The sequence below is a fragment of the Chiloscyllium punctatum genome, chromosome 36 (genome assembly GCF_047496795.1).
Source record: "Chiloscyllium punctatum isolate Juve2018m chromosome 36, sChiPun1.3, whole genome shotgun sequence".
NCBI lineage: Eukaryota > Metazoa > Chordata > Chondrichthyes > Orectolobiformes > Hemiscylliidae > Chiloscyllium > Chiloscyllium punctatum.
Genome location: NC_092774.1, coordinates 55,496,789 through 55,511,264, shown reverse-complemented (window position 1 = coordinate 55,511,264; position 14,476 = coordinate 55,496,789). Strand labels below are relative to the sequence as shown.

At 48.8% G+C, this 14,476-nt stretch overlaps 1 protein-coding gene and 1 non-coding gene across 2 annotated transcripts in view; both read right to left on the bottom strand.

Annotated features, from left to right (window-relative positions):
- The window catches only part of LOC140460100 (uncharacterized), a 157,730-nt gene that overhangs the window by 98,312 nt on the left and 44,942 nt on the right, over positions 1-14,476 (bottom strand). The window lies entirely within an intron of this gene.
- On the bottom strand, positions 2,542-2,613 carry trnam-cau (transfer RNA methionine (anticodon CAU)). The gene has a single exon. It is a non-coding gene; the product is annotated as a tRNA-Met (tRNA).

The following is a 14,476-nucleotide window of genomic DNA, read 5'->3' as shown; positions in this document are numbered from 1 at the left end:
GTGTAAATATAAACTTTTTTTCTAAATTCCCACATTCTGTCGGTCGAACTGTGATTTCACACTGAATCACAACATGTGTCACAGCGCAGACGGAGGCTCTGCGGCCTACCTTCGCTCTGCTGGTTCTACACTTAAGTAAACGTGTGACTCTAGTCGTTTCATTCTCTCGCCTTCTCAGCGGAAATCTGCACATCTGAACGTGACCACCGAATTCCCTTTTGGGTCCATTGAATCTTCCTCTTTGTCAATGTCAGACAGGGACTTACTGACCCTCACCACTCCCTGTACGAAAACGTTCTTCCTAATGTCACTTTTACTTCTTTTCCTCGTGACTTAAAATTCTGCCGAATCGTTATGGATCCTTTCAGGCGTGGGAGCATTTTCACAACATTATTTCCTGTTTCTAGGTCCCTCATGACTTGGAAAAGTTCGGTTCTCCGAGGAGAGCTGTCCCAATTTTCCAATCTACCTTGATTGCTGACATTCCTCAAACACCGCACCACTCACGTCAACCGGTTGAGCACTATGGTAAAAACAATGACTGCAGATGCTGGAAACCAGATTCTGGATTAGTGGTGCTGGAAGAGCACAGCAGTTCAGGCAGCATCCAAGTAGCTTGTTGAACACGATCTCCAACCATTTCATTTCTCTGTTTTCTGCCTCATTCGTACTCCAGGCAGCCCACGCTGGTTTCACGAAGGTGCTTTTTGAGAAAGTTAATCAGGCAGTTTTGCACAAGTCAAGTTAAAAAAAAAAACACGGGCTCGTCCGTGATTTGAACCCGGGACCTCTCGCAAATCAGCGCAGTAACAGACCCTAAGCGAGAATCACACGCCTAGACCAACGAGCCAGAAAGCACACGCGCGAGTAATGCCCCAGACCTCTTGAGCGACCTGAGACATGCTCAGTATGAAATACATTTGAGATTGCTCTCAGAATTGCAAGCGGCAAAGACATTCCCGAACAGCTGCTTCTAATCCAGTCTCCCTGCTGCTATTTCATTCCACCGCATTCGCTGCTCACAGTGTCGTTTGCCCAACGTAGCATGAAGCATAAACTGGGTGACTGCTTCGCAGAACATCCCGCTTCTGCCCGCAGAAACTCAAGGCCCTGACCTTGCGGTTGCCTGCCACTTTAACACATCACCCTGTTCCCTGGCCAACATCCCTGTCTCAGGCTTGCAGCAGTGTTCGAGCTCCAGATGAAAGAACAACATCTCATTTTCCACTTGGAGACCTTACAGCCCTCCGGTCTTCAATATCGAGTTCTATAACTATAGGGCCTGAACTCCCCCATGTCCTTGACCCCTACCACACAAAAGACTCCTGTTTATCACCTCGTCTGCTATGACACACGACGTATTGTTAGCCACTAACAGTCTCCATTAACAGTTATTCGCATTCTCACGCGGATCGTTATTCACTCCTACGTCCTGCCTATTGTTCTCTCTCTGAGCTGGCGGCAAACACAGCAATGAACATTGGAGACTCTGAGCCAGCTGAAACTTGCTCAGTGTGAAGTACATTCCACATTGCTGCAAGAATTGCAAGCAGCAAAGCCTTTCCAGAACATCTGCTTGTCATTCTGTCCCCGGGGGGGCTGATGTTTGTCTCATCCCCAGGAACTGGACTATCTCCACTGGCGGATAATTAAACCATTTTATTTCTACTTGCACGTTGTTCTGGGGGGAGGGGGGTGGGGGAATGTAGGGTTGGGGGAGGGTAAGAGTCCATTCGCTCTTCTGCTTTCTCTCCCTCTTTCTCTCTCTCTCTCTCTCTGAAACTCTTGGGGTGAGAGGTGTCAGTTACATTAATGCGGGGAACATGAACAACTTTGATTGTGAACTTTCTCCAAAGGTCTGTTATCGGAGAGACAGAAAGATGCTGTGCTGGCAGGACAGAGAGAAATGAACACCGAGGACTCTTCGCCCAGGTAAATTCACATTGTTGTGCAGCCTGCTTGGTGTTCAGAAATCGTCTTCACGCAGCAATCTTACAGAAAGTCTATTGCAAAGCGGGCATCGCTTTCTTTGCTGCGACCGCGCAGCAGTTAACATCTGAGCCCCAAGTGTCCCAGATGAAGAGAATCCGTGTGAAACCTTCACTCACTGAGAGTCATCCCCACCGCCCTGAGCTGAGGGACTGCAGGCAGTCCAACACGGAAGGGACGGTTAAAAATGAACCATTTTTGCTCCCTCAGCAACACGTAGCATCATTCTCGCGCAGACAGAAGCCATTCAGCCCATGGATTCCACGGCGACTGTCTGTCACTTGTCTCTCTCTCTCTCTCTGAGGTTATTCACAATCGGTGGTATCCGTCCAAAAAGTGGGGGACGATGTCTGAGTTTCAACTTTAACAGCTCATTAGCATCGTAGAGAACCGGTTTTGCGATTCAGTTCAGAGGAAACCGACCAAGAACAGAATACCACTGAGACCTCTAAAACCCATGCCGTTTGAATGGAGTGGATCGATATGAACATATCGGCAAGTAGATGCAAAGGCAGCTTGCTGAAGAAAGCAGATCAAGGTGACAGTGAACGATAGCAGAGGATGGTTTCGATCCATCGACCTCTGGGTTATGGGCCCAGCACGCTCCCGCTGCGCCACTCTGCTGCCGCTTGGTGAGCTGGTTGCACAGAACACTTCAGGCTTTTGTCTGGCACGCGGCAGGCACCTTCGAGCCTGATGTCAAAGACCTCCACTGCTGTCGTGTGATATGCTGTTTCGCAGACGTATGGAGGCTGTGTAAATATAAACTTTTTTCTAAATTCCCACATTCTGTCGGTCGAACTGTGATTTCACACTGAATCACAACATGTGTCACAGCGCAGACGGAGGCTCTGCGGCCCACCTTCGCTCTGCTGGTTCTACACTTAAGTAAACGTGTGACTCTAGTCGTTTCATTCTCTCGCCTTCTCAGCGGAAATCTGCACATCTGAACGTGACCACCGAATTCCCTTTTGGGTCCATTGAATCTTCCTCTTTGTCAATGTCAGACAGGGACTTACTGACCCTCACCACTCCCTGTACGAAAACGTTCTTCCTAATGTCACTTTTACTTCTTTTCCTCGTGACTTAAAATTCTGCCGAATCGTTATGGATCCTTTCAGGCGTGGGAGCATTTTCACAACATTATTTCCTGTTTCTAGGTCCCTCATGACTTGGAAAAGTTCGGTTCTCCGAGGAGAGCTGTCCCAATTTTCCAATCTACCTTGATTGCTGACATTCCTCAAACACCGCACCACTCACGTCAACCGGTTGAGCACTATGGTAAAAACAATGACTGCAGATGCTGGAAACCAGATTCTGGATTAGTGGTGCTGGAAGAGCACAGCAGTTCAGGCAGCATCCAAGTAGCTTGTTGAACACGATCTCCAACCATTTCATTTCTCTGTTTTCTGCCTCATTCGTACTCCAGGCAGCCCACGCTGGTTTCACGAAGGTGCTTTTTGAGAAAGTTAATCAGGCAGTTTTGCACAAGTCAAGTTTAAAAAAAAAAGCACGGGCTCGTCCGGGATTTGAACCCGGGACCTCTCGCAAATCAGCGCAGTAACAGACCCTAAGCGAGAATCATACGCCTAGACCAACGAGCCGGAAAGCACGCGCTAAAGTAATGCCCCAGACCTCTTGAGCGACCTGAGACATGCTCAGTATGAAATACATTTGAGATTGCTCTCAGAATTGCAAGCGGCAAAGACTTTCCCGAACAGCTGCTTCTAATCCAGTCTCCCTGCTGCTATTTCATTCCACCGCATTCGCTGCTCACAGTGTCGTTTGCCCAACGTAGCATGAAGCATAAACTGGGTGACTGCTTCGCAGAACATCCCGCTTCTGCCCGCAGAAACTCAAGGCCCTGACCTTGCGGTTGCCTGCCACTTTAACACATCACCCTGTTCCCTGGCCAACATCCCTGTCTCAGGCTTGCAGCAGTGTTCGAGCTCCAGATGAAAGAACAACATCTCATTTTCCACTTGGAGACCTTACAGCCCTCCGGTCTTCAATATCGAGTTCTATAACTATAGGGCCTGAACTCCCCCATGTCCTTGACCCCTACCACACAAAAGACTCCTGTTTATCACCTCGTCTGCTATGACACACGACGTATTGTTAGCCACTAACAGTCTCCATTAACAGTTATTCGCATTCTCACGCGGATCGTTATTCACTCCTACGTCCTGCCTATTGTTCTCTCTCTGAGCTGGCGGCAAACACAGCAATGAACATTGGAGACTCTGAGCCAGCTGAAACTTGCTCAGTGTGAAGTACATTCCACATTGCTGCAAGAATTGCAAGCAGCAAAGCCTTTCCAGAACATCTGCTTGTCATTCTGTCCCCGGGGGGGCTGATGTTTGTCTCATCCCCAGGAACTGGACTATCTCCACTGGCGGATAATTAAACCATTTTATTTCTACTTGCACGTTGTTCTGGGGGGAGGGGGGTGGGGGAATGTAGGGTTGGGGGAGGGTAAGAGTCCATTCGCTCTTCTGCTTTCTCTCCCTCTTTCTCTCTCTCTCTCTCTCTGAAACTCTTGGGGTGAGAGGTGTCAGTTACATTAATGCGGGGAACATGAACAACTTTGATTGTGAACTTTCTCCAAAGGTCTGTTATCGGAGAGACAGAAAGATGCTGTGCTGGCAGGACAGAGAGAAATGAACACCGAGGACTCTTCGCCCAGGTAAATTCACATTGTTGTGCAGCCTGCTTGGTGTTCAGAAATCGTCTTCACGCAGCAATCTTACAGAAAGTCTATTGCAAAGCGGGCATCGCTTTCTTTGCTGCGACCGCGCAGCAGTTAACATCTGAGCCCCAAGTGTCCCAGATGAAGAGAATCCGTGTGAAACCTTCACTCACTGAGAGTCATCCCCACCGCCCTGAGCTGAGGGACTGCAGGCAGTCCAACACGGAAGGGACGGTTAAAAATGAACCATTTTTGCTCCCTCAGCAACACGTAGCATCATTCTCGCGCAGACAGAAGCCATTCAGCCCCTGGATTCCACGGCGACTGTCTGTCACTTGTCTCTCTCTCTCTCTCTGAGGTTATTCACAATCGGTGGTATCCGTCCAAAAAGTGGGGGACGATGTCTGAATTTCAACTTTAACAGCTCATTAGCATCGTAGAGAACCGGTTTTGCGATTCAGTTCAGAGGAAACCGACCAAGAACAGAATACCACTGAGACCTCTAAAACCCATGCCGTTTGAATGGAGTGGATCGATATGAACATATCGGCAAGTAGATGCAAAGGCAGCTTGCTGAAGAAAGCAGATCAAGGTGACAGTGAACGATAGCAGAGGATGGTTTCGATCCATCGACCTCTGGGTTATGGGCCCAGCACGCTCCCGCTGCGCCACTCCGCTGCCGCTTGGTGAGCTGGTTGCACAGAACACTTCAGGCTTTTGTCTGGCACGCGGCAGGCACCTTCGAGCCTGATGTCAAAGACCTCCACTGCTGTCGTGTGATATGCTGTTTCGCAGACGTATGGAGGCTGTGTAAATATAAACTTTTTTCTAAATTCCCACATTCTGTCGGTCGAACTGTGATTTCACACTGAATCACAACATGTGTCACAGCGCAGACGGAGGCTCTGCGGCCCACCTTCGCTCTGCTGGTTCTACACTTAAGTAAACGTGTGACTCTAGTCGTTTCATTCTCTCGCCTTCTCAGCGGAAATCTGCACATCTGAACGTGACCACCGAATTCCCTTTTGGGTCCATTGAATCTTCCTCTTTGTCAATGTCAGACAGGGACTTACTGACCCTCACCACTCCCTGTACGAAAACGTTCTTCCTAATGTCACTTTTACTTCTTTTCCTCGTGACTTAAAATTCTGCCGAATCGTTATGGATCCTTTCAGGCGTGGGAGCATTTTCACAACATTATTTCCTGTTTCTAGGTCCCTCATGACTTGGAAAAGTTCGGTTCTCCGAGGAGAGCTGTCCCAATTTTCCAATCTACCTTGATTGCTGACATTCCTCAAACACCGCACCACTCACGTCAACCGGTTGAGCACTATGGTAAAAACAATGACTGCAGATGCTGGAAACCAGATTCTGGATTAGTGGTGCTGGAAGAGCACAGCAGTTCAGGCAGCATCCAAGTAGCTTGTTGAACACGATCTCCAACCATTTCATTTCTCTGTTTTCTGCCTCATTCGTACTCCAGGCAGCCCACGCTGGTTTCACGAAGGTGCTTTTTGAGAAAGTTAATCAGGCAGTTTTGCACAAGTCAAGTTAAAAAAAAAACACGGGCTCGTCCGGGATTTGAACCCTGGACTTCTCGCAAATCAGCGCAGTAACAGACCCTAAGCAAGAATCATACGCCTAGACCAACGAGCCAGAAAGCACGCGCACAGATAATGCCCCAGACCTCTTGAGCGACCTGAGACATGCTCAGTATGAAATACATTTGAGATTGCTCTCAGAATTGCAAGCGGCAAAGACTTTCCCGAACAGCTGCTTCTAATCCAGTCTCCCTGCTGCTATTTCATTCCACCGCATTCGCTGCTCACAGTGTCGTTTGCCCAACGTAGCATGAAGCATAAACTGGGTGACTGCTTCGCAGAACATCCCGCTTCTGCCCGCAGAAACTCAAGGCCCTGACCTTGCGGTTGCCTGCCACTTTAACACATCACCCTGTTCCCTGGCCAACATCCCTGTCTCAGGCTTGCAGCAGTGTTCGAGCTCCAGATGAAAGAACAACATCTCATTTTCCACTTGGAGACCTTACAGCCCTCCGGTCTTCAATATCGAGTTCTATAACTATAGGGCCTGAACTCCCCCATGTCCTTGACCCCTACCACACAAAAGACTCCTGTTTATCACCTCGTCTGCTATGACACACGACGTATTGTTAGCCACTAACAGTCTCCATTAACATTTATTCGCATTCTCACGCGGATCGTTATTCACTCCTACGTCCTGCCTATTGTTCTCTCTCTGAGCTGGCGGCAAACACAGCAATGAACATTGGAGACTCTGAGCCAGCTGAAACTTGCTCAGTGTGAAGTACATTCCACATTGCTGCAAGAATTGCAAGCAGCAAAGCCTTTCCAGAACATCTGCTTGTCATTCTGTCCCCGGGGGGGCTGATGTTTGTCTCATCCCCAGGAACTGGACTATCTCCACTGGCGGATAATTAAACCATTTTATTTCTACTTGCACGTTGTTCTGGGGGGAGGGGGGTGGGGGAATGTAGGGTTGGGGGAGGGTAAGAGTCCATTCGCTCTTCTGCTTTCTCTCCCTCTTTCTCTCTCTCTCTCTCTCTGAAACTCTTGGGGTGAGAGGTGTCAGTTACATTAAAGCGGGGAACATGAACAACTTTGATTGTGAACTTTCTCCAAAGGTCTGTTATCGGAGAGACAGAAAGATGCTGTGCTGGCAGGACAGAGAGAAATGAACACCGAGGACTCTTCGCCCAGGTAAATTCACATTGTTGTGCAGCCTGCTTGGTGTTCAGAAATCGTCTTCACGCAGCAATCTTACAGAAAGTCTATTGCAAAGCGGGCATCGCTTTCTTTGCTGCGACCGCGCAGCAGTTAACATCTGAGCCCCAAGTGTCCCAGATGAAGAGAATCCGTGTGAAACCTTCACTCACTGAGAGTCATCCCCACCGCCCTGAGCTGAGGGACTGCAGGCAGTCCAACACGGAAGGGACGGTTAAAAATGAACCATTTTTGCTCCCTCAGCAACACGTAGCATCATTCTCGCGCAGACAGAAGCCATTCAGCCCCTGGATTCCACGGCGACTGTCTGTCACTTGTCTCTCTCTCTCTCTCTGAGGTTATTCACAATCGGTGGTATCCGTCCAAAAAGTGGGGGACGATGTCTGAATTTCAACTTTAACAGCTCATTAGCATCGTAGAGAACCGGTTTTGCGATTCAGTTCAGAGGAAACCGACCAAGAACAGAATACCACTGAGACCTCTAAAACCCATGCCGTTTGAATGGAGTGGATCGATATGAACATATCGGCAAGTAGATGCAAAGGCAGCTTGCTGAAGAAAGCAGATCAAGGTGACAGTGAACGATAGCAGAGGATGGTTTCGATCCATCGACCTCTGGGTTATGGGCCCAGCACGCTCCCGCTGCGCCACTCCGCTGCCGCTTGGTGAGCTGGTTGCACAGAACACTTCAGGCTTTTGTCTGGCACGCGGCAGGCACCTTCGAGCCTGATGTCAAAGACCTCCACTGCTGTCGTGTGATATGCTGTTTCGCAGACGTATGGAGGCTGTGTAAATATAAACTTTTTTCTAAATTCCCACATTCTGTCGGTCGAACTGTGATTTCACACTGAATCACAACATGTGTCACAGCGCAGACGGAGGCTCTGCGGCCCACCTTCGCTCTGCTGGTTCTACACTTAAGTAAACGTGTGACTCTAGTCGTTTCATTCTCTCGCCTTCTCAGCGGAAATCTGCACATCTGAACGTGACCACCGAATTCCCTTTTGGGTCCATTGAATCTTCCTCTTTGTCAATGTCAGACAGGGACTTACTGACCCTCACCACTCCCTGTACGAAAACGTTCTTCCTAATGTCACTTTTACTTCTTTTCCTCGTGACTTAAAATTCTGCCGAATCGTTATGGATCCTTTCAGGCGTGGGAGCATTTTCACAACATTATTTCCTGTTTCTAGGTCCCTCATGACTTGGAAAAGTTCGGTTCTCCGAGGAGAGCTGTCCCAATTTTCCAATCTACCTTGATTGCTGACATTCCTCAAACACCGCACCACTCACGTCAACCGGTTGAGCACTATGGTAAAAACAATGACTGCAGATGCTGGAAACCAGATTCTGGATTAGTGGTGCTGGAAGAGCACAGCAGTTCAGGCAGCATCCAAGTAGCTTGTTGAACACGATCTCCAACCATTTCATTTCTCTGTTTTCTGCCTCATTCGTACTCCAGGCAGCCCACGCTGGTTTCACGAAGGTGCTTTTTGAGAAAGTTAATCAGGCAGTTTTGCACAAGTCAAGTTAAAAAAAAAACACGGGCTCGTCCGGGATTTGAACCCTGGACTTCTCGCAAATCAGCGCAGTAACAGACCCTAAGCAAGAATCATACGCCTAGACCAACGAGCCAGAAAGCACGCGCGCAGATAATGCCCCAGACCTCTTGAGCGACCTGAGACATGCTCAGTATGAAATACATTTGAGATTGCTCTCAGAATTGCAAGCGGCAAAGACTTTCCCGAACAGCTGCTTCTAATCCAGTCTCCCTGCTGCTATTTCATTCCACCGCATTCGCTGCTCACAGTGTCGTTTGCCCAACGTAGCATGAAGCATAAACTGGGTGACTGCTTCGCAGAACATCCCGCTTCTGCCCGCAGAAACTCAAGGCCCTGACCTTGCGGTTGCCTGCCACTTTAACACATCACCCTGTTCCCTGGCCAACATCCCTGTCTCAGGCTTGCAGCAGTGTTCGAGCTCCAGATGAAAGAACAACATCTCATTTTCCACTTGGAGACCTTACAGCCCTCCGGTCTTCAATATCGAGTTCTATAACTATAGGGCCTGAACTCCCCCATGTCCTTGACCCCTACCACACAAAAGACTCCTGTTTATCACCTCGTCTGCTATGACACACGACGTATTGTTAGCCACTAACAGTCTCCATTAACATTTATTCGCATTCTCACGCGGATCGTTATTCACTCCTACGTCCTGCCTATTGTTCTCTCTCTGAGCTGGCGGCAAACACAGCAATGAACATTGGAGACTCTGAGCCAGCTGAAACTTGCTCAGTGTGAAGTACATTCCACATTGCTGCAAGAATTGCAAGCAGCAAAGCCTTTCCAGAACATCTGCTTGTCATTCTGTCCCCGGGGGGGCTGATGTTTGTCTCATCCCCAGGAACTGGACTATCTCCACTGGCGGATAATTAAACCATTTTATTTCTACTTGCACGTTGTTCTGGGGGGAGGGGGGTGGGGGAATGTAGGGTTGGGGGAGGGTAAGAGTCCATTCGCTCTTCTGCTTTCTCTCCCTCTTTCTCTCTCTCTCTCTCTCTGAAACTCTTGGGGTGAGAGGTGTCAGTTACATTAAAGCGGGGAACATGAACAACTTTGATTGTGAACTTTCTCCAAAGGTCTGTTATCGGAGAGACAGAAAGATGCTGTGCTGGCAGGACAGAGAGAAATGAACACCGAGGACTCTTCGCCCAGGTAAATTCACATTGTTGTGCAGCCTGCTTGGTGTTCAGAAATCGTCTTCACGCAGCAATCTTACAGAAAGTCTATTGCAAAGCGGGCATCGCTTTCTTTGCTGCGACCGCGCAGCAGTTAACATCTGAGCCCCAAGTGTCCCAGATGAAGAGAATCCGTGTGAAACCTTCACTCACTGAGAGTCATCCCCACCGCCCTGAGCTGAGGGACTGCAGGCAGTCCAACACGGAAGGGACGGTTAAAAATGAACCATTTTTGCTCCCTCAGCAACACGTAGCATCATTCTCGCGCAGACAGAAGCCATTCAGCCCATGGATTCCACGGCGACTGTCTGTCACTTGTCTCTCTCTCTCTCTCTGAGGTTATTCACAATCGGTGGTATCCGTCCAAAAAGTGGGGGACGATGTCTGAGTTTCAACTTTAACAGCTCATTAGCATCGTAGAGAACCGGTTTTGCGATTCAGTTCAGAGGAAACCGACCAAGAACAGAATACCACTGAGACCTCTAAAACCCATGCCGTTTGAATGGAGTGGATCGATATGAACATATCGGCAAGTCGATGCAAAGGCAGCTTGCTAAAGAAAGCAGATCCAGGTGAAAGTGAACGATAGCAGAGGATGGTTTCGATCCATAGACCTCTGGGTTATGGGCCCAGCACGCTCCCGCTGCGCCACTCTGCTGCCGCTTGGGGAGCTGGTTGTACAGAACACTTCAGGCTTTTGTCTGGCACGCGGCAGGCACCTTCGAGCCTGATGTCAAAGACCTCCACTGCTGTCGTGTGATATGCTGTTTCGCAGACGTATGGAGGCTGTGTAAATATAAACTTTTTTCTAAATTCCCACATTCTGTCGGTCGAACTGTGATTTCACACTGAATCACAACATGTGTCACAGCGCAGACGGAGGCTCTGCGGCCCACCTTCGCTCTGCTGGTTCTACACTTAAGTAAACGTGTGACTCTAGTCGTTTCATTCTCTCGCCTTCTCAGCGGAAATCTGCACATCTGAACGTGACCACCGAATTCCCTTTTGGGTCCATTGAATCTTCCTCTTTGTCAATGTCAGACAGGGACTTACTGACCCTCACCACTCCCTGTACGAAAACGTTCTTCCTAATGTCACTTTTACTTCTTTTCCTCGTGACTTAAAATTCTGCCGAATCGTTATGGATCCTTTCAGGCGTGGGAGCATTTTCACAACATTATTTCCTGTTTCTAGGTCCCTCATGACTTGGAAAAGTTCGGTTCTCCGAGGAGAGCTGTCCCAATTTTCCAATCTACCTTGATTGCTGACATTCCTCAAACACCGCACCACTCACGTCAACCTGTTGAGCACTATGGTAAAAACAATGACTGCAGATGCTGGAAACCAGATTCTGGATTAGTGGTGCTGGAAGAGCACAGCAGTTCAGGCAGCATCCAAGTAGCTTGTTGAACACGATCTCCAACCATTTCATTTCTCTGTTTTCTGCCTCATTCGTACTCCAGGCAGCCCACGCTGGTTTCACGAAGGTGCTTTTTGAGAAAGTTAATCAGGCAGTTTTGCACAAGTCAAGTTAAAGAAAAATACACGGGCTCGTCCGGGATTTGAACCCGCGACCGGTCGCAAATCAGCGCCGGAATAGACCCTAAGCGAGAATCATACGCCTAGACCAACGAGCCAGAAAGCACGCGCGCAGGTAATGCCCCAGACCTCTTGAGCGACCTGAGACATGCTCAGTATGAAATACATTTGAGATTGCTCTCAGAATTGCAAGCGGCAAAGACTTTCCCGAACAGCTGCTTCTCATCCAGTCTCCCTGCTGCTATTTCATTCCACCGCATTCGCTGCTCACAGTGTCGTTTGCCCAACGTAGCATGAAGCATAAACTGGGTGACTGCTTCGCAGAACATCCCGCTTCTGCCCGCAGAAACTCAAGGCCCTGACCTTGCGGTTGCCTGCCACTTTAACACATCACCCTGTTCCCTGGCCAACATCCCTGTCTCAGGCTTGCAGCAGTGTTCGAGCTCCAGATGAAAGAACAACATCTCATTTTCCACTTGGAGACCTTACAGCCCTCCGGTCTTCAATATCGAGTTCTATAACTATAGGACCTGAACTCCCCCATGTCCTTGACCCCTACCACACAAAAGACTCCTGTTTATCACCTCGTCTGCTATGACACACGACGTATTGTTAGCCACTAACAGTCTCCATTAACAGTTATTCGCATTCTCACGCGGATCGTTATTCACTCCTACGTCCTGCCTATTGTTCTCTCTCTGAGCTGTCGGCAAACACAGCAATGAACATTGGAGACTCTGAGCCAGCTGAAACTTGCTCAGTGTGAAGTACATTCCACATTGCTGCAAGAATTGCAAGCAGCAAAGCCTTTCTAGAACATCTGCTTGTCATTCTGTCCCCGGGGGGGCTGATGTTTGTCTCATCCCCAGGAACTGGACTATCTCCACTGGCGGATAATTAAACCATTTTATTTCTACTTGCACGTTGTTCTGGGGGGAGGGGGGTGGGGGAATGTAGGGTTGGGGGAGGGTAAGAGTCCATTCGCTCTTCTGCTTTCTCTCCCTCTTTCTCTCTCTCTCTCTCTCTGAAACTCTTGGGGTGAGAGGTGTCAGTTACATTAATGCGGGGAACATGAACAACTTTGATTGTGAACTTTCTCCAAAGGTCTGTTATCGGAGAGACAGAAAGATGCTGTGCTGGCAGGACAGAGAGAAATGAACACCGAGGACTCTTCGCCCAGGTAAATTCACATTGTTGTGCAGCCTGCTTGGTGTTCAGAAATCGTCTTCACGCAGCAATCTTACAGAAAGTCTATTGCAAAGCGGGCATCGCTTTCTTTGCTGCGACCGCGCAGCAGTTAACATCTGAGCCCCAAGTGTCCCAGATGAAGAGAATCCGTGTGAAACCTTCACTCACTGAGAGTCATCCCCACGGCCCTGAGCTGAGGGACTGCAGGCAGTCCAACACGGAAGGGACGGTTAAAAATGAACCATTTTTGCTCCCTCATCAACACGTAGCATCATTCTCGCGCAGACAGAAGCCATTCAGCCCATGGATTCCACGGCGACTGTCTGTCACTTGTCTCTCTCTCTCTCTCTGAGGTTATTCACAATCGGTGGTATCCGTCCAAAAAGTGGGGGACGATGTCTGAGTTTCAACTTTAACAGCTCATTAGCATCGTAGAGAACCGGTTTTGCGATTCAGTTCAGAGGAAACCGACCAAGAACAGAATACCACTGAGACCTCTAAAACCCATGCCGTTTGAATGGAGTGGATCGATATGAACATATCGGCAACTCGATGCAAAGGCAGCTTGCTAAAGAAAGCAGATCCAGGTGAAAGTGAACGATAGCAGACGATGGTTTCGATCCATAGACCTCTGGGTTATGGGCCCAGCACGCTCCCGCTGCGCCACTCTGCTGCCGCTTGGGGATTTGGTTGTACAGAACACTTCAGGCTTTTGTCTGGCACGCGGCAGGCACCTTCGAGCCTGATGTCAAAGACCTCCACTGCTGTCGTGTGATATGCTGTTTCGCAGACATATGGAGGCTGTGTAAATATAAACTTTTTTCTAAATTCCCACATTCTGTCGGTCGAACTGTGATTTCACACTGAATCACAACATGTGTCACAGCGCAGACGGAGGCTCTGCGGCCCACCTTCGCTCTGCTGGTTCTACACTTAAGTAAACGTGTGACTCTAGTCGTTTCATTCTCTCGCCTTCTCAGCGGAAATCTGCACATCTGAACGTGACCACCGAATTCCCTTTTGGGTCCATTGAATCTTCCTCTTTGTCAATGTCAGACAGGGACTTACTGACCCTCACCACTCCCTGTACGAAAACGTTCTTCCTAATGTCACTTTTACTTCTTTTCCTCGTGACTTAAAATTCTGCCGAATCGTTATGGATCCTTTCAGGCGTGGGAGCATTTTCACAACATTATTTCCTGTTTCTAGGTCCCTCATGACTTGGAAAAGTTCGGTTCTCCGAGGAGAGCTGTCCCAATTTTCCAATCTACCTTGATTGCTGACATTCCTCAAACACCGCACCACTCACGTCAACCTGTTGAGCACTATGGTAAAAACAATGACTGCAGATGCTGGAAACCAGATTCTGGATTAGTGGTGCTGGAAGAGCACAGCAGTTCAGGCAGCATCCAAGTAGCTTGTTGAACACGATCTCCAACCATTTCATTTCTCTGTTTTCTGCCTCATTCGTACTCCAGGCAGCCCACGCTGGTTTCACGAAGGTGCTTTTTGAGAAAGTTAATCAGGCAGTTTTGCACAAGTCAAGTTAAAGAAAAATACACGGGCTCG